Genomic DNA, 21571 nt, shown 5'->3' with positions numbered 1-21571 from the left:
CAGATGGCAACTAGGGCAAGCTTCAAGGATAAATATAATATCAAACTGTTGTTACATTCTGCTCAGACTCAGAAGGTCACTCTCAAATTCCTACATACTGTCTTGAGATGAGATCCGTTCATGAACACATGTATATGAGGTTTTAGATGAGGATGAAGTGTACAAATTCACATTTTTTTATTTTATTTTTTTTTAGTTTTTTGTGTGCGCGTGTGTTTTTTTCAAGAAATCATAAACTTTTGAGACTATAGTCTATAATGTTTGATGGGTAGCCCTAGGGAAAACCAAAGAAACGTTTACTATTTTTACATTATGGAGTTCTAAAGCTTACATACGATGTAATCATTCAAAGGGCATCCTGGTTAAAATTTATCTCATCAAATCATTAGTATATATTGAGCAGGTGTGTGATGGTTTTGGCTGGGATAGGGTTAATATTTTTCATAGAGGCTTACACAATGCTGTGGTTTGGATTTTTAATTAAACCAATGGTGGTAACGTATTAGTGTTTTTGGTTGTTGCTGAGCAATGGTTGCACAGAGCCCAGGATGTTTCAGCTCCTCGTGCTGCCCTGCTGGCGAGGGGCTGGGGATGCACCAGGAGCTGGGAGGGGACAGGGCCAGGACAGCTGGCCCGGGCTGGCCAAAGGGGTGTCCCACACCGTGTGGTGCCGTGCTCAGCAATAAAAGCTGGGGTAACAAAGGAGGAAGGGGGGACGTTCGGAGTGATGGCGTTTGTCTGCCCAAGAAACCATTACAGGCGACGAGCCCTGCTGTCCTGGAAGGGGCTGAACACCTCCTGCTGATGGGAAGCAGCGAGTGGGTTCCTTGGTTTGCTCTGCCTGAACGCACGGCCTTTGCTTTACCTGGTAAGCTGGCCTTGTCTCAACCCCTGAGTTCTCACACTTTTACCTTTCCCATTCTCTCACCCATCCTACCTGGGTACAGTGAGTGAGCAGCCATGTGGCACTGAGCTGCCTGCTGGGGCTAAAGCACAACAAGGTGTTTAGGTTAGGTAAACTGTCCAGGCTTCCCTTACAGTCACTGGATATCTAGTCACCCCAGTCGATGGCCATCAGGGGGCAATTCCTCTCTCAGACTCCTACTTTTAGTCAGCAGAGTAAGATCTCCAGCTGTTCTCCACAATGGGAAATTATGCATCCAGCCACAACAGCAGACACACATGGTAGACACCAAAGTTGAATCCATCCCTGACACTTACATGAAGAGTACCTACATTATCTGAACTAGTAGTGTAGGCAAATTTGAACTTCCCTGTGGCATGAAAAAGACACTTGCTATTCTTCCTGCCAAGCAGATGAGATTGCTTTTGCTTTCCAGATGGAATGCCCTAGCCCCATCTATACACCTGCCTCTCTCATACTCACCCCAGCAATAGCTGGCTTGTCTTGTGGTTGTTATTTATGCAAAGCAAGAAGATGGACCATTGTGCAGTTCCTGCAAGTGTGCTACTCTGGGCAGTTGCCTATGTAGTGCTTAGGCAAAGCCAAAAACTGCTGAAAGTAATGCAAAGTTTACATTTTCATTCCAAAGACCCTGAAGTAAATTTATGCATCATTCAGGTACCTGAAAAGGCTAGATTTGTTATTAAGTTATTAGCAAACAGCAAGTATTCAGATAAATGAGGTTTCACATACTGAAACTCAATAGAGTTTAAAAAACTGTTTTGTTTTTTGTCTGGATTTTGAGACATTGGAGTCACTCACAACACATTGTTTCAAAAAAAAAAACTTTTTTTCCCACAAAAAAATAAAAATAGAAAAAAAATCATCTTTCCATATGAGTCCAGAATGGGAGTAAGTTTCAACATATGAGAATGTCCTGTTGGACAGACATGCCTTTTTTTCCTCTTATTTTAGAGCCTTTGCTAGAACAACATTTGAACTATGATCTCTCTGATTTACCTCCTTTCTACCTACATTATACCTTTCTTTGTGCCCAGGAAATTGCACTTTTTACAGTCCTTCAATTTTCTCATTTTCTTCATTTTAAATGTTAAATCTTTAACAAGATTTAACACTGAACTTGATTTGCTTCTTTTACTTCCACTTTTCTCTCTCTCAAAAAACAACAACAAAAAACTTTAAAACCTTTAAAATCCTACTGATATCACACATGGCCTGTTATGTATCAACAAATTATATTTTTGTTTGATTCCAAAAGAAGTGGAGTCAGCAGTTGGAACCAGAAAATGTCCTTCATTTTTCTGTTTTTATTTGACAGCATGGTGTACAGGGTAAAATATTTATAGAATTTATTGCTCTTATATTTGCTCTTCCACACTGAAATATCTCCATTTCAAATTAACAGTTTGGTTTAGGGTTTTAACCTAAAAGTATTTTTTTTTTCTGGTTACTTTAGTTCTACTCATTTTTTTTTATTTTTTTTTTTTTTACTACTCCCTAACAAAATTTCTATTCTGTCCTCGAAGATGTAGTTTCTTCTGGGATTTCAGAAAAACTTTTTAAAATGGCAGTCCCATATGTTGTTTTGAAAAGCTCAACCTTCCTTTCTGTCTAAAGTCATTATTTTCCCATTCAAGCACAGAGACAACAGATGTGCTAAGAGAGGTTCTGTCCTAACTCTGCGATGTCCCTGTGCAATGGTCACCCAGCTAAAGGGACTTTGTCCCTCCAGATCTTCCCTGCATTATGAACAGGTCTGGACTTTTCCTTGGACATAGACTTCTTAACAGAATGAAATGCTTCTCGGTGCAAAGTCAATAGATAGTGTCAAAACACCAGCAATCACTAATACCTGTGCTCATTTCTTGTTGCAGAGAAAGTGGAGGAACGGCAGAAAATGTATACTAAAATTTGTAACATCAAAGGCTTTGTATTTACTTTCTTCTGTGGGAAAATGAGCCTTTGAACCTACTTTGCAACCAGCACTAGCCCATTCCTTGCCTACCACAGCACCTTCACAGAACTCTTCTAGTCCTCTAGATGACATCCTCCTCTTGTTGCACCACCCTTTTCATTACTCTCTCTCTACCTGGGGATGAAGAAATACATACAAGATGGGGCCACATGGCACACAGGGTGTGCTCCCCAGGTAGCTGTCTACTCCCACCTCATTTCTGTTGGTATGTGGTCATATAGTTAGAGACTTTCTGTCCTTCTCTGTCCTGAGGAAACACAATGTTCTGGGGACCTTAACACAGAAAGAATTTAGCATTCGTGTCAGTGTGCACATGCTGAAAGTTAAGTAGAAGCTTAAATATAGAGGTGATTTGCAAAATTGGAGTCTTAATTCTGGCAGAGGATTATGTATTGGCAGTATAAGTTCTTCTTCCCAAAGAGCTATATAAAGTCCCTCTGCAGGCCCAGGTTCTAAAGCACTGGGGCCAAAATCATCCCTGGAATTACACTGGTTAGGCTTCCAAAAGCAATTCTGCAAAGAAAACAGTCTCTAGGTCCAGCAGATGATTTTGATTAATAAGAATATGTTCCTAAAAGTAAATTTACAGAGACTCTTAAAAAGCGCTACAGTGGTATTAACTACTAAAACAAAATATGAAACAAAGCCACCTTCTAAGATAACACACACTTATTGTTACAAATTACCTGTCAGTTTTCCCAAAAGAAAATAGCTGGCCCTAAACAAAGAGCAGGACGTTGAGGGGTGGTACCCATGTGTTTTGCTTTTGCCATCTACGTTCTGGAAAGATTTTTGGAGGTTTCATTGCTTTAAGAAGCCAAATCACCCCTAATTTAGAATTAAGCATGAGATTAAATAAGATTTCCATAAAAGCCTGTTAAAAGAAACTCCTCCATTTCTTCTCCTCTCAGTCCCTTTTGTTATCCCTGCTTCACATTCTCACAACCGCAGATATGTGTGCATGTTTGTGTGCACAAGTTTCCATTATCACGAGAGCTGCTATTTGTGAGGCAATTTTTTTTCACTCCTTTTTTATGAATAAAGGAGTCAGAACTCATGGGACAGCCCACCATCTCCCCCACTGTAATAAAATTATTTTAAAAAATATGGCATTTTTAAAAAATCTAAATTTGGATGATTTTTATATGATCTTGTAGGTTTTGAGTTGTTTTGTGTTGGAGAATGGTAACAGAGTTCCATTTATTTGCAACTATTTAAAACTTACTTGCATTTCACTGAAGACTTGCAGAAGGCTTGAAGAATTGAAGCACAATTAAAAAAAAAGAAAAAAAAAGACGTAGAAATGACAAGAATAATGAGACAATCACAGGCTTTAACAGTTCTTTCTCCTTGATCTCTTCCCTTTCTCCAGGATATTTTTCTTTTTTGATTAGCTTGTTTTTCTTTGTATTTACCTCAGAGATACTCACACCACATAAGTGCAGCCATGCCATAAGTGCTGCTGCTGCTAGCCACCAAACCCAAACATGAATTTTCACAGTGTCCCTATAACAGCTTCTTTTCTCTTTTTGCCTGTTTATTTCAGTTCTTCTCAACTTTTACGGGAAAAAGCCTTTTAGTGTTTCGTTTTAATTTTCCTTGTCCATTCTAATACGAGTGAATCTATTGAATCCCTGGGGAAACTCTCAGATTTCCTAGTTTCTGGATTCCTGTATAGCAGCAGGCTAGAGGTATGTGTCATGCTGTTCTGTGATGAAAAGGGTGTTGAAGAGAGCTACAGACGTGATCAGAGGATGACTAGAGAATTTCAAAAACCAAGGCACCAACTAAGTTGAGTAACCATCTGAATGGATGGGTTAAGGGCCACAATTTTGGACTTCCATGACCCAGTTCTGTCTCATCCACATGCTGGACTAGCACTAGGCCGAAAAACATGGACAAATATTCTCCCATTGATGCCAAAACTGCGAGTACTCGAGACATCCACATGAGCTAACATGTAGCTATACTGTGTCCAAATGCAGTCTGGCAGCATTAGTCCAATGCTGCACCTGAGCGGATGAGCTTGGCCAAGCGCTCACTACCTTGGATGACTTACTACCAGACTAACACAGCTGGGCTCCATCTGGATCCAAGTGCCTGTTTTTACAGAAATTTAGGCTTGCCAGAGCTGTGTGGCCACGGAGCTCAAATCTCTAATAGATAAAACCTAGCTTCCCTTGAGACTGAGTTCTAAACACATTTTTCTCCTTAGCAGAACTACATAAGGCTTTGAGGGACAGAAAGGTGGACAAAGCCTGTTCAGCCCGGAGCAGTACAGAGAGTCAGTACAAGACAGCAGAAATGGGAGAGACAAGCAAATTGTGACAATCCTTGAAGAAAGGCCACAAAGGCAGACGGGGAATAGTTTGCAGACTCCTGATGCTGCTCGTTGTCAATCAGAAAAATACAAACATAATGCTTGAAATTACGGGCAAACCCTTGATTTTCAAAAAGAAGATGAGCTCTGACTTCTGCACACACACACAAAAAGCTGCAGTTTATGTTTAATTTATTATATTTTTTTAGTTTCCAAGGGAACAGAACATATAGTGGTTGAAAGCACATGTTGCTAAATTGATGCCCTGGAAAAATCCCAAGTGGCTTAATGTCACGCAGCCTAATTTAATTTGCATTAATAGTACAGTTTGCCAAAAACATTGCTGGTACTATGAGGTTTGGTGAGTGCGCTACTGCAAAAAGCAAAGGGAAATCATATCAACATTTTAGCATACTGTGTCCATTCACTTCCACAATATATCCAGGGTCCAGATCCCCAAATTATTTAGGTGCCTAAATGCCACTTTCACTTTGAGAGACAGGGGCTGTGTTTTGAATCATGTCACAGATGTATAGCAGAGGCATTTTAAGTTTGTTGCAATTAACTTACCTTAGACGTGCTGCAGATTTCAGTGGTATTTCCAATACCTAATGGTATTGGTATGGTCTAAAACATAAAACCAGTAATATCTGTAAAACCAGTAAGCGATTCCATTCCACTACATGGTAACAACAGCATAGCCAAAGTTTACAGATTGACCAAAAAAAAAAAAAAAAGAAAAAGAAAACCACACAAACAAACTTATGTTACAATTAGGATCAGCAGAAAAGCTGTCAAGATTAAGATTCTGTGACACTGACAGGTGAAGCTCTCACCACAGCAGCAGCCAGCAATGTCTACAGGGCTCAGAGGCTGTAAGGTCCACAGCTGCCACTTGCAGGAGTAAACACAAGCAGTGACATTTAACAACTCGCTCTGCAGATTATATGGACAAGAATAAGTATGTAATTCAAGCATGTAGGAGCAATATTTAGAGTCAAGAAACAAATTAATATGCAATAAGCAAGGTCCATCAGGTGAAACAAGAAACCATGAGGGCACTGATGACAGGAAGGAAAGGCCTATTCTGCTGTTCAGCAGAGGGTCAGAATCATCACGGACAGTTTGACTAAGAAGACCAAAGCATTTAATGCCTTTTGCATCAGCTTTCACTAACAAAAAATAATTAATGACATCAACAGAGAAAAAATTTTCAGCTTAAAATTTTGATCTTAAATATTTTCAAGTTACTTGAAACTACAAAATTTCATCTGTCATTTTCACACTGCTGCGAACACAATTTACAACCCACTAGCAGTCATTTCTAAATAACTCAAAGCGAATGGATGGATACGAGGGGAAACATGGTGCTGGTCTGCACACATGGGAAAACAGAAAGTATGGAATTACAGGTTTTCTGTTTAAACTTAATTCCCAGAAAAAAAAAAATATATATATATATATATATGAACAAATTACCAAACTATTCATGGTCATCTACAAGAAAACAGAAGAAAGGTTAACAACCTATATGGATTTATCACAAGGGAAAAATCTGGGGGCCAGATAAAAGAAAGCATTTGTCATACACCTGGACTTGACCTTAGTATATTTAGAATCTGGTATTATTTCCACCAGTCACTTAGATGAAAATTTATGCTTATTAAATCTATACCTGACATAAGGAGCAGTAGATCTGTGAAGTACATTAGAAAACAGTCTCTGAACTCAAATAGATGTGAACAAATTAAAGCCATGGTATGAAAAATCAGGATGCTATTTGATAGAGAGAAGCCTGAAGTTCTGCATGTAGACTGAAATAATCCATTACATGAATAGAAGATAGGTTACAGTGGACTAGGAAACAGTTTTGCAAACAAGGATTGGAGGACAGAGGGCTTGCCAGAGGATCAGTCAGCAGCATCAGACTATGAGAAAGGCAAATGTCATATTATTAAATAAACAGAGGTATAGTTTGTAAGGCATCTCAAATAATCCTTCAGGATTCACCAGGATTACTGTACTGTGCGCAGTTTCTAACCACAAGGCATTAGGATCTTTTTGAGCAATGCAGGAATAGGTTGCCAGAGGAGGTTGTGGAGTTTCTGCCAGTTCTTGAAAATGGGGCAGATAGCATCTGTCACGAATGCCTAAGATGTATTTAGCATGCTCAGCAGTGCAAAGGAAAGGCAACAGTATAGATCACTTTCATGGGGCACAAATTTAACCAGAAAAATGAGCATTGCTATCAAAAGAAAGATAAAAAATAAGTGAAACGTGATATCAGAAAACTTAGCATGGTAACAGGAGATTTAATAGCTTAAAACTGAATACAAGTGTATAAGAATATCTATCATACCATACAGCCTGCAGCAGTAAGCTTCTGCAGAAAGGCAGCCTGGAAACTAAAGGCCACCTTTGCTCTCACCCTCTCCAGACTGCATCTTGTGAGCACAGACTGCTGAGGTACAGCATCAAATAGCTCCACTGCCACTCTTACACCACACCGCACGTACCAGTGTCCTATCAGTAAGCCTTTCTGACTGCAACAGTCCTGCACTAGTTCCCCTATTGATACTGGCATGAGGTAGTCTCAGTTCAACAGTATCCAGCTGCTCAGAAGTACTTCCCTGTGATGCTGGAGCAATCAGTGTTGACTGCCGGACACACTGGAACAGGAGACACGCTCAGAGAGGGTAGCAGGGCCTTAAGTTAATCACTTGCTGGTGCACTTGCCACTCAGCGCTGCAGAACTGCTGCAAAGAAGCCTTCAAATGCTTTGAGTTTCTGCTTAGCTAACAGTTAAACTAACTAGCTTGTTTCAAAGCCTGGAGTAATGCATATAACATGGCAGAAGCGGAGCAGGAAAACTAGTTCCGTGGGAGAAAAGACCTGCAACTACCTTGCAGCACATCCAGGCCTGCTCAAACACAATGCACACAGCTGTGAACAGTGTGTGCTCCTCTAACTGGTCATTGATCCTGTCGCTGAGCAGATGCTACACAGGTATCCTTGAATCTTAGACTCACTGGGACAACCACCTGCAAACAGGGCTCTGTGCTAGGGAAGATAAGAAGGTTTCCCCTACCTGTGTTCCTGCTTGCAATGATTGCGTCCTGTGCTTACTCCATGCAGGGGGAGGTGGCAAAACTTCATGCCCACCTTTCACCACCTGCAGGCACACAGTGCAAAAAATGATCCTGTCCTTAGATTAAACAGCTGAGTGCATGGTTATAACATATCTTATTGTGGATCAAATAATAAAAGTTAAAGGATTTTTTTGGCACTTCTTTTCAGCTCAGCATTATCTTGGAGATTAATTCTTTACCATGTCATTACTGGGGAGATGCATACTTCCTCCTGTGTGGTTGCAAGACATATAACAGATCCCAAATGGATCAAAGACACAGTCACAGAGGTTTTAATCACTCAAAAATAGAATGCAAATGTATCATCCACTCTCCTTTCAAGGCAGATTATAAGTAATTATGACATGCAGAACATGCATTGGCCATTTTGCTGACACAGGTTTCACTCCGCAAAAGCTGCATTAAAAAGCAAAATGATAATTCAGACTCTGCACATTTTAAAGCATCAGTTCTGAGCTTTTGCTGGGCCTGTTTTATTATATTCTGTTAAGGATTTTGCAAGCATTGCACAAACTGAAGGCCAGATCTACCCCTTGAAAACAAAGTTGCAGGCTGAGATGAATTTAGTTCACTGGGAAGTGGGCTAAAGTTAGAGGTTAGCGTTTTAACATATTTAACTCCTTCAAGGTAAAGGCAGGCATCTATTATAAAATAAATTCACCAGCCTCCTGCATTGTGAGCCTAGTCTGCATATTTATAATTCTGCAGGCAGCTGCTTCTAAACACCCCCCCCCCTTTTTTTTTCCTCTGTGTGTGTGTTTTTGTGTGGTTTTTTTGTGTGTGTGTGTTTGTTTTGTTTGTTTGTTTGTTTGTTTTTCAGATCACACATCTCCTGAGGTCATTTCTATAGTCTGCCACCTTCAGGGAAAGTTATAGTGGCATAATTGTAGTGGTGTTAATTCATTTTTAGTGTATGATTGTACTTCACATCAGTGCATGTAATTCAGTTTTCCTGTTTTTCTATTTTTTTATTTTATTTATTTATTTATTTATTTTAGTACAATTAACAGCTTTATGGCACAGAGAGCCTTAGAGCTGTAAAGGCTTTGCTTTCTGTAAGCTCCTGAGCTATTGTGTGTTGTCATTATAGGTAACAAATTCCCTCCAGTGCCATGGCTGTGAGGTAGATGAGTTTGCTAAAATATCAGCTTATGAGTGTGACTATTTAACCCCAGCAGAGAACCTCTGTGATTTCAGCTTCAAAAATGCTTGGTGGTATGTCAGGTCACATAGACTCTGTTGAACCTCAGTTCAGAGGAGGAATATTACCCCCACCAGTAGAGCCAAGTTACACAGCCACTTCTAGAGGCTTCTGGTAACTGGGGCACCTAACTTAGACTCTTTGCCTTGCTTTGCAGAAAACTACCCGTCTCATGTGCCTAGCAAGGGAGTTCAGGAAGACTTCTTAATATAGCTGACTAAATTATGTGCCTCGAGTGGGATGGCATGAAGTCATCCAGCTTTCTAATTTAGAAGGTCTGGCCCACTGATTTTTTGCCATAAATTTCTGTGTATATCCTTTTGGCATTGTAAATAAAGCTAAGGCTGTTTCTTTCTGTAAGTCACTGGCAGAGTTTGAAGAATCAGACACTTAAATGAGCTGTTTTTTGATTCATCCCATGCTGATTTAGACCCATGCTATTCCTTTCGTCTTGTCTTCTCTTGCCATTTTCTCTGAATCCAAATTTTTTCTCTCTGCCAGAACATATTCATGTGATGAGCACAAGGCAGTGCTATTAACTTTCTTAGGACTATTGACTTCCATTTCATGAACTTAGTGACAACATTCCTTCTACCACCTCACTATCCTCTCTATCCAGATAACTTCAAAGGCGTGATTTTTCCAAGTTTTATAAGGTTCAGTTTCTATTATAAGTTTCATGAAAGTCCTTTCTTTCTTTCTCTTTCTCTTTCCTTCTTTCTTTTTCTTTCTTTCTTTCTTTTCTTTCTTTCTTGCTTTCTTTTTTTCTTTTTCTTTCTTTCTTTCTTTCTCTTTCTTTCTTTCTTTCTTTCTTTCTTTCTTTCTTTTTCTTTTTCTTTATTTCTTTCTCTCTTTCCTCTTTCTTTTTCTTTCTTTCTTTCTTTCTTTCTTTCTTTCTTTCTTTCTTTCTTTCTTTCTTTCTTTCTTTCTTTCTTTCTTTCTTTCTCTCTCTCTTTCTTTCTTTCTTTCTTTTTCATTCTTTTGTTCTTTTGTTTTCTTTCTCTTTCTTTCTTTCTCTCCTTTTTCTTTCTTTCCTTCTCTCCTTTTTCTTTTTCTTTCTTTCTTTCTTTCTTTCTTTCTTTCTTTCTTTCTTTCTTTCTTTCTTTCTTTCTTTCTTTCTTTCTTTCTTTTTCATTCTTTTGTTCTTTTGTTTTCTTTCTCTTTCTTTCTTTCTCTCCTTTTTCTTTCCTTCTCTCCTTTTTCTTTCTTTCTTTCTTTCTTTCTTTCTTTCTTTCTTTCTTTCTTTCTTTCTTTCTTTCTTTCTTTTTCTTTCTTTCTTTCTTTCTTTCTTTCTTTCTTTCTTTCTTTCTTTCTTTCTTTCTTTCTTTCTTTCTTTCTTTCTTTCTTTCTTTTTCTTTCTTTCTTTCTTTCTTTCTTTCTTTCTTTCTTTCTTTCTTTCTTTCTTTCTTTCTTTCTTTCTTTCTTTCTTTCTTTCTTTTTCCTTCCTTCCTTCCTTCCTTCCTTCCTTCCTTCCTTCCTTCCTTCCTTCCTTCCTTTTTCTTTCTTTCGTTCTTTTGTTCTTTCATTCTTTCCTCTTTCTTTCTCTCTTTCATTCTTTCTCTCCTTTTCCTTTCTTTCCTTCTCTCCTTTTTCTTTCTTTCTTTCTTTCTTTCTTTCTTTCTTTCTTTCTTTCTTTCTTTCTTTCTTTCTTTCTTTCTTTCTTTCTTTCTTTCTTTCTTTCTTTCTTTCTTTCTTTCTTTCTTTCTTTCTTTCTTTCTTTCTTTCTTTCTCTCTCTTTCTTTCTTTTCTTTCTTTCCCTCCCTCCCTCCCTCCCTCCCTCCCTCCCTCCCTCCCTCCCTCCCTCCCTCCCTTCCTTCCTTCCTTCCTTCCTTCCTTCCTTCCTTCCTTCCTTCCTTCCTTCCTTCCTTTTCCTTTTTCATAATGCATGAACTGTGCACTGAGTTACAAGTCAGAGATGTGCCAGACTTTTCGTTGAGTCAGAAAAGTCCATTCTAAAAAATGGACTAATGTTCATACCCAAGAGAAGATACCAAGAAGCAGACATTTCTGCAAGTTAATCTGCTTCCACCTTCCTCTACCTACATTTCTGTGATCAAATTTACAAACAGTTTTAACTACATAAAGATGCATGCCTGTGTGCCTCTTTGCTGTGCTCTGTCTTACTCCTTTTCTCCTTCCCATATTTTTTTCACATTGTCTTCCTACATTACAGTCTCCCTGAAAAGCGATGCTCTTTGCATTGCAAAGCATTTTGCATGTTGTAGATCTACCCTTAGGGAAGCCATGTTGGCTGTCACCAGTCACCTCCTTACTTCCCATGTGCCTTAGCAGAGTTTCCAGAATGATCTGCCCCAGGACCTTGCCAGGCACAGAGGTGACTCTGACTGCCCCTGGGTCGTCCTGTTTTCCCTTTTTAAAAATAGGGCTTATTTTTCCCCTCTCCTTGTCAGTAGGGACTTCACCAGCCTGCCACAACTTCTCAAATATGATGGATAGTGGCTTAGCAACTACATCTGCCAGTTCCCTGAGGACTTGCCAATATATCTCATCAGGTCCCATGCACTTTTGCACCTTTAAATTCCTTAGCTGGTCTTGAACCTGATCTTCTCAGATGGGTGGATATTCATTCTCCCAGTCCCTACCTTTGCCTTCTGGGGCCCAGGCCATGTGGCTGGAACTCTTGCTGGTGACGGCTGAGGCAAAGAGGTCACTGAGTACCACAGCCTTCACCATATCCCAGATGTCCAGGTCTCCTGTTTCCTTCCAGAGAGAGCCCACAGTTTTCCTAGTCTTCCTTTTATCCTATTGAAGTCTTTGACCTATTGAAGTCTTTCTTGTTGTCCTTGATGCCCCTGGTCAAATTTAATTCTAACAGGGCTTTGGCTTTCCTAACCTGATCCCTGGCTGTTCAGGCAATGTCTCTGTATTCCTCCCAGCATATCTGTCCTTGCTTCCACCCTCTATAGGCCCCCTTTTTCTTCCTGAATGTTTTGCCGTATGAGTTCAGACATTTCTGCATATCATTTGCCAATGTCATGTACAATTACCTTATCAGAATACCTTGAAAAATTGCTATAGGTTTTGCAGGGCTTTGAACCTCTGGATTTCTTAATCTGTTTAACATTGGGGAGTTTATAAACAGATTGGTTATATTAGTATTAATTCAGAAAGGTCATCTGATTTTTTTTTTTTTTTAATTTTATTTTGTATAAACACAAAAGGATGTAGCAAGGTCAACACCCTCTCAGGTCCACAGCATGTGGGTGACATTTGATCAGCCCTTCATGCAGACTCACAGTTTCAACACACAATTTTCATCCAAAATGTTGTTGATATCTTATATGTTTCGGAGCTTTCCCTGTTGTAGTTGTATTTATAGACTCTGACAGTCTATTCTATCTTTTTTCTGTAATCTCCAAAGAAATTCCTCTTGCATTCCTTGAAGGCTTGACCCATTCTTTACTTTAAACCATGCCCCTGAGTTCTCTTACACTTGGCACAAACTCAAGTAAGTTTTACCATTTGCCCATATTGTATACTTCAGTAAAATTAACTCATAATTACATTTCACTAAAGAAAACAGACTTTTTTTTCCTGCCATTTATCTTTGCAAACAAGACCTTGAGGCTGAGAAACCACCTTTGGAAAAAAAAAAAAAAAAAAGTATGAAAATATGTATTATTGTAATGGATGACCAGGGCACTGAGGGAAGAACTAGCTGATCATGTTTATTTTCCACAGTAGTAAAGTTCATCTCTGAAAAATAGTGTTGTAAGTAGATTCTCATTAAATAAATAAATAAATAAATAAATAAGTAAAAAAAAAGCATTACAAAAAGGTGAAAACATTTCCATAGAAAGGAATTATAATCAAGATTAACCAATGGTTTATATTTTGCTCCATGGCTTCTCATTAGGCCAAGAGCACCTCTCTAACCATGACACTAATACAGTGTGAATCTTAGGAACTTTCTAGTGTCTCATCCATAAAACATTTTGTTGGTTCAATTTCACATTTTTGCATAAAGTATGTTTGAAACAATATAATAAAGAAAAATGAACATAATGAAGTATTTTAGGTTCTGACAGTTGGTTTCATTTCACAGTGGGATGAGAAAAAACATGTTTTCAAATAAGCATCATTTTGAAATGAATGTGCAATAGAAATACTTCATCAATAATAATTTCTTAAGCATATTTCAATAACTGCTTGTAAATCTTAAATAGTAAATGAAGAAAACACTGACTGTCCTAAAGATAAAACATAGCTAAAAAAGTATGCCATAAACAAAACAGGTTTTTTTCTCATTATGGGACATACTTTGGTTTTCCTGCTACTAAAAGTTGGACAAAATATTACAATCATTTACCTTGAGCTGACAGCACATTGTTCTGGAAACACTGGAAAAATCTATGCCAAACAATTCTGATTTATCCAGACTTTCAGAAAAATATTTTGAATGTTCTTCAAAAAAATGTCAATGTTGTTCTTGTTTCTGGAATTGAACATCTTGACTTTTGAGAGCTAGCTTTTAAAATAAATCTTGACAAAACCTAAAATGACTAACCTCTCTAGTAGTTCACAGGCTTCTTTCTTTCCTCATCTTCATTATCATCGTAATAATTTTATGTGACATACGAGCAAATTAAAGGTTCACTGAATAAATTAGATTAACAGGGCAGATAAACAAGCAGCACTTCTTTTTCTGTATTTTTATATTTTCTGATTATTGAGTCTTAGAACAAAAGTTTGAATCATTCTCCTACACCATTTTATTTCTCCTGATTTTTGTACTTTATGCTGATGCTATTCAGGGAGATATTTTTAAAAATATTAAAAATATTAAAATATTATTATTTATTAAATTATTTAAATTAATTAAAATTCTTAAAATTATTTTTAAAAACTTTGGACATTATTGTCTAGCAAAAACAAATAAATGAACAAACAAACAAAAAACCTTGGAAAAAAGTCTAGACTTTTTAAAGAAAATTACAAGTAATAACTGAAAAGTAATGAAAATTCATTTAGTCTCACTTCATTAAAATTGTACAAATGGTGTAAAATATGAATTTTCTGGTGTAAAATTTTACAAGTGGTAATGGCATCTCACATTTTTTCAACCCTCAAGGTAATTAAATCAGAAAAAAAAAAAAGCTGGATTAACAGGAAATGTTAAAAAGTTACGCAGACGTTTCGATTCATGGATTTTGTAGTAATTCAAATTATCTGTGGAAGTTCATAGTCACTAATAAATGAGAAAAGCACTGTACATGTTTTTTTTCTCATGTTGACATGCTAGAACCTCATGAAGTGTCAAAGAGATTGCACTCTGGAGCACCAGACAATTATTGGAAATTGCTGTTGTATGGCATTATTAGTCTGCATAGTATAGAGTGTTTGGGCAAAAAAAAAAAAAATGGAGGAAGGGAAAAGATATGACAGAAATTCTCTTTAGTAAATTGCCTTTCTAGTGGAGTTGCTAGAAACTAAACCAGAGCAATATGTTCAGCTACCATAAGAAATCATCTTGTCTGATTGAGTTTGCTTATCACAGAATCACAGAATCATAAAATGGTTTGGGTTGGAAGGGACTTTAAAGATCAGCTAGCTCAAACTCCCCTGCCATGGCAGGAATGTCGCCCACTAGATCAGGTTGCCCAGTACCCCATCCAGCCTGGCCTTGAACCTCCAAGGATGGGGCATCCACAGCTACTCTGGGCAATGTGTTCAAGTGCCTCACCTCCCTCATTGTGAAGAATTTCCTCCTAACATGTAATCTAACTCTCCATTCTTTTATTTTAAAAACATTTTCTCCTTTCCTTCCCTTTTCCCCTGTCCTTCCACTATAAGGATGAGGAACACAAAGCCCTGCCACCTTATCTGCATGGAGGTCAAAGCTGGTAACCTCCTTTACCCACAGTTATCCACCATATTGGCTGGTAAAAGCAATTGAATTCAATTCTTCAAATTATTTCAGAACAGAGCTTTAGCCTGTTGTTATTAGACACAAGGAATTTATTTTACTTATATGCATGTTAATATCATCTGAATCAACATCTAGCATTGTCTTTCATAAATATGATACCTTGATACTGTTTTCTGAATGTCAAAGCAGAGGTACTGGAATTCCCAACAGAACACTAAGGAACTCTCCTGAGTAACACTACTCCATCATAACACTGTATTACCACCTCTAAGAGTATAACTCAGGAGTAAGAGTATCACTGCTCTCCTGAGCTGGTAGTAAAAATAGCAGTAATGCTCTTACTCCCGAGTAATACATTTAGAGGTAGTAATTTGGTGTTATGGTGGGTTTGAATTGTTCAGAGTTATCTGAATCTGTTATCTCAGAGGCTTTCATATCATCACATACTAAGGTTCTGTACTTGCATGCAACTCTGGTGGAGAGGAGAAATCAATAAATAACAAGGAATCTGAGTTCTCTCTCACCTCAGGCCATATGTACATGTAATACAGCAAGGAGACCTCCAGTAACTTAAAGGTCTATCCTACTTTACCTTAAGAAAACCTCCAGGGAGGAAAGAAAAATGTGGTGGATGTCATGAGCTGTTGAATCAGAGGGTTCAGCTGCTTAATGCTTCCACCCTGAGAAACAGAGTAGAAGTGACTTAAGCTCCATGAGCCCATGAAATGGGAATAATAGCCAGTCAAATAGCCATGAAAGAAATGCTGTGACAGAAACTTTTTCTTTGACACATATGTACCATGGAGCCACAGCCTCGGAACCATTAGTTCAGACTAAGCAGAAAGGATTGCATCCTTCTTCACTGCAAAAGGTCTACAACATCTCCAGCTTGAGCAAGTCACAGGAACCCACACGTTGGGCGCACATGCATATTTCACTGCAGCCCCCCCCATCTGCTGCATGAAGGAGGAGGGTAGGGTGAGGAAGCCTACAGATCTAAAAACAAATTCTGGTAAATACACAATAGTCTCCAGAATGAAACAGTATTTCAAAAAAGATGGAGTGGAGTATGTGGGTGGGTAATGGGTAACCTTGGGTGTTCCTCTGCACAAAATTTCTGGCGCACGTAAGACCAGCAGAAAGGGAATGGACTTGCTGATTTAATAGGTCTAATCTAGATTGCTGTTTCCCACATCTCAGATCCAGTGCTCTTTCCTGGCGTAATCAAGGCACCCATGATTTTCACAAGCCCGGTGAATTTTTCAGTTATTAAAATCAGCAAACAATTTCTGAACATTTGGAAATCTCCCCCATCCATAGACTCAGATTCATCGCACCTAACTTGTATGACCCAAATGGGCCCCTTGCCTCCCCCTAAATCACCAGAGAGAGGTAGGCCTCTAGGCCCAGTGGTCAAAACTCCCCCAGAAACCAGTCTCCTTCTCATCCCAGGAAAATGAGGATGAGAAGGCTCCTCACTCATGCACCTTATTAAGTGCCTGGAGGTACAGGAGGTGAGTCCCAGCTAACACCGCATCTGTGCTCACATTTGCTAGCTCTCTTATTGTTATATACCTTCAGTCCAGCTTCATTTTCACAGAATCACAGAATCATCTAGGTTGGAAGAGACCTCCAAGATCACCGAGTCCAATCTCTGACTAACACTATCAAGTTCTCCACTAAACCATATCACTAAGCTCTAAATCTAAACGCCTTTTAAAGACCTCCAGGGATGGTGACTCAACCACTTCCCTGGGCAGCCTATTCCAATTCCACCTCCTTTCTGCACATCTCTGAGCTTCCCATGTGCTGCTCCTCACCACTGACTTGGCATCACAGATGAAATTATATACTTCACATGTAAGAGAGAAGCAGCAATATATTTATTGATATAAGGTAGTGAGCCAACAAAGCTTAGTCATGAATAAGACAGTGGATTAGCAAGATTTGAGAAGGTACTCTTGATTATTTACTGCAGAGAGGACAGGGTAAGTCAGATGTCTCATGGAGACACTCTCACTGAGTCATGAGGTCCAGAATCAGTTCTCTCCGGAGCCTTCTCTTCTCCAGGCTGAACAACCTGAGCTCCCTCAGCCTGTCCTCATAGGAAAGATGCTCCAGCCCTCTCATCATCGCCGTGGCCCTCCCCTGGACTCCTCCTTATAGATCCATGTCCTTCTTATGTTGGGGACCACAGTACTGAGCACAGAGCTCTGGGTGGGGTCTCATGAGAGCAGAGTAGAGGAGGAAAATCACAGAATCACAGAATCATCTAGGTTGGAAGAGACCTCCCAGATCATCTAGTCCAACCTCTGACCTAACACTAATAAGTCCTCCACTAAACCATATCACTAAGCTCTAAATCTAAACGTCTTTTAAAGACCTCCAGGGATGGTGACTCAACCACTTCCCTGGGCAGCCCATTCCAATGCCTAACAACCCTTTCGGTAAAGAAGTTCTTCCTAATATCCAACCTAAACCTCCCCTGGCACAACTTTAGCCCATTCCCCCTCATCCTGTCACCAGGCACGTGGGAGAATAGACCAACCCCCACCTCACTACAGCCTCCTTTAAGGTACCTGTAGAGTGCTATAAGGTCGGCCCTGAGCCTCCTCTTCTCCAGGCTGAACAATCCCAGCTCCCTCAGCCGCTCCTCGTAAGACTTGTTCTCCAGAGCCCTCACCAGCTTCACTGCCCTTCTCTAGACTCGCTCGAGCACCTCCATGTCCTTCTTGTAGCAAGGGGCCCAAAACTGAACACAGTACTCGAGGTGCATCCTCACCAGAGCCGAGTACAGGGGGACAATCACTTTCCTAGCCCTGCTGGCCACACTGTTTCTTATGCAAGCCAGGATGCTGTTGGCCTTCTTGGCCACCTGAGCACACTGCTGGCTCATATTCAGCCAACTATCAAGCAATACTCCCAGGTCCTTCTCTGCCAGGCAGCTTTCTAACCACTCATCTCCCAGCCTGTAGCGCTGCTTGGGGTTGTTGTGCCCCAGGCGCAGGACCCGGCACTTGGCCTTCTTGAACCTCATACAGTTGGCCTCAGCCCACCAGTGCAGCCTATCCAGATCTTCCTGCAGAGCCTTCCTACCCTCGAGCAGATCGACACATGCACCTAACTTGGTGTCATCTGCAAACTTGCTGAGGGTGCACTCGATCTTCTCATCCAGATCATTGACAAAGATATTAAAGAGAACTGGCCCTAGTACTGAGCCCTGGGGGACTTCACTAGTGACCGGCCTCCAACTGGATTTAACTGCATTCAACATGACTTTTTGGGCCCGGCTACCCAGCCAGTTTCTAACCCAATGAAGCATACGCCAGTCCAAGCCAAGGGCAGCCAGTTTCTTGAGGAGAATGCTGTGGGAAACGGTGTCAAAAGCCTTACTGAAGTCAAGGTAGACCACATCAACAGCCTTTCCCTCATCCACCAAGCGTGTCACTTTGTCATAGAAAGAGATCAGGTACGTCAAGCAGGACCTGCCTTTCATACACCCATGCTGACTGCGCCTGATCGCCTGCTTGCCCTGCAAGTGCCGCGTGATGACACTCAAGATAATCTGCTCCATGAGCTTCCCTGGCACTGAGGTCAAACTGACAGGCCTATAGTTTCCCGGGTCAACCTTCCGGCCCTTCTTGTAGATGGGCATCACGTTTGGTAGCCGCCAGTTGACTGGGACCTCCCCCAATAGCCAGGACTGCTGATAAATGGTGGAGAATGGCTTGGCCAGCTCTTCCGCCACTTCTCGCAGCACCTTCAGGTGGATCCCATCAGGCCCCATCGACTTGTGTACATCTAAGTGCTGTAGCAGGTCGCCGACCATTTCCTCGTGGATTGTGAGGTCCACATCCTGCTCCCCATCCCCTTCCACCAGCCCCGGGTACTGGGTATCTAGGGAACAACTGGTCTTGCCGCTAAAGACTGAGGCAAAGAAGGCATTAAGCACCTCAGCCTTTTCCTCTTTTGTCACTAAGTTTCCCCCCGCATCCAGTAAAGGATGGACATTCTCCTTAGTCCTCCTTTTCATGTTAATGTATTTTAAAAACATTTTCTGTTGTCTTTAACAGCAGTAGCCAGATTGAGCTCCGGATGAGCTTTGGCCTTTCTAATTTTGTCCCTACACATCCTTACAGCATCCTTATAGTCCATCTGAGTAGCCTGCCCTCGTTTCCAAAGATCATAAACCCTCTTTTTTTTCCTAAGCTCTAGCCACAACTTTCTGTTCAGCCAGGCCAGTCTTCTTCCACGCTGGCTCATCTTTGGGCACGTGGGGACAGACCACTCCGGAGCTTTTAAGATTTCCTTCTTGAGGAGTGCCCAGCCTTCCTGGACTCCTCTGCCCTTCAGGACTTCCTCCCAAGGGACTCTGCCAACCAGTGTCCTGAACAGCTCAAAGACTGCCCTCCGGAAGTCTAAGACAGCAGTTTTACTGGATCCCCTCCTGACTTCGCCAAAAATAGAGAACTCTACCATTTCGCGGTCACTCTGCCCAAGACAGTTCCCGACCACCACATCTCCCACCAGTCCTTATCTGTTTGTGAACAGAAGCTCCAGCGGGGCACCTCCCCTGGTAGGCTCACTAACCAGCTGCGTCAGGAAACTATCTTCCACGCTCTCCAGAAACCTCCTAGACTGCTTCCTCTGAGCTGTATTGCATTTCCAGGATATATCTGGGAAGCTGAAGTCCCCCACGAGTACAAGAGCTGACGATTTCACAAATTTTGCCAGCTGCCTGTAGAATTCCTCATCCGTCTCCTCATCCTGGTTTGGCAGTCTGTAACAGACCCCCACCAGGATGCTTGCCTTGTTGGCCTTCCTGCCGATCCTAACCCATAGGGACTCAACCTTATCATTCCCAGTCTCAGCCTCGAGTTCCACAACATCAAAACACTTTCTAATATAGAGAGCCACACCACCACCTCTTCTGTGTTGCCTGTCCCTTCTGAAGAGCCTAAAGCCAGTCATTGCAGCACTCCAGTCATGGGAATGGTCCCATCACATTTCAGTGATGTCAACCAAGTCACAGCTACCTTGCTGCACGATGGCTTCCAGCTCCTCCTGTTTGTTGCCCATGCTGGAGGAGAATGAACCCCCTTGCTTTCCAAACACCTTCAACCAAAGAGGTAACGAGCCTAGATGCAGCTGAATCCATTCCTAGTCCCAGACGTGGTCATCAGTGTTTTTCTAAGGACTATATATTCACAATCAATCTAAAATATAATCTTAGCAAAGCTTACAAAGTTTAACAAGCTATTAATCACTTACGGAGTATGTGTTGCAGAAAGTAGCCCCTCTCATGAGGTGTAAGGGGTCTCTGCAGGAGCAGTGACTTTGAGGTGTGTCCCTACTCAAGAGGAGATCCTGTCATGCAGCCATGCAGAAGAGCTCAAAGGAGGGGGGATGCACACCAGCACACTCAGTTTACTCACAGGATCCCACTCCTTTTCCTTTCTGCAGCTGAGACCACTTACCACAAAAAGATAGCCATCAGACATGCTTCCTCTCACAATCAAATAATAAAAGCAATTGCTATGAAAAACACACAACTTCAAAAAGCTTTATTTCAGCCTAATAACTGATAGAAAATAAATTCCTCTAAAATATATTTCTAGCAACTTTTGGATATTTACCTCAGGTAGAACAAATTCTCAAACATATTAATATACTTTTGTTTGGGAATGTTTAAAATAGACTGTCTTATTTTATGAAAGTCACCAGATGTTTGACAAAACTGGGAACATTTTGTATAGCTTCTCCACTTTTGTAGAATCTGTAATAAGTAACAAGTTATACCTATGAAACTGAGACAACAAAACCTATTAGACTTGTAGTCTCAAAGCACTTTAGACCCATTGTTACAGCAGTTCAGATGAAGTAAGATGCCACTAATGCAACTGCAGAAATCATAATTATGTTATGTTTCTGCTTTAAAAGAATTCTGAGATGTGTGTTTATTCTTATCAAGGGCTGAAAGCCTCAACACAAAACTTTATTTTCTGTCTAAAAGTGTTAACACAGTCATGCTGAGTACAATGTTAACCAGAGATAATTTTATTTTTTTTTTTAACCTCCTTTCTTACCTATGTCATCAAATCAAGAAAAGCT

This window comes from Anser brachyrhynchus, assembly GCF_964034855.1.
Source record: "Anser brachyrhynchus genome assembly, chromosome: Z".
NCBI classification, from domain to species: Eukaryota; Metazoa; Chordata; class Aves; order Anseriformes; family Anatidae; genus Anser; species Anser brachyrhynchus.
The sequence above is the reverse complement of the archived record's forward strand: the minus strand, read 5'-3'. Positions refer to the sequence as shown.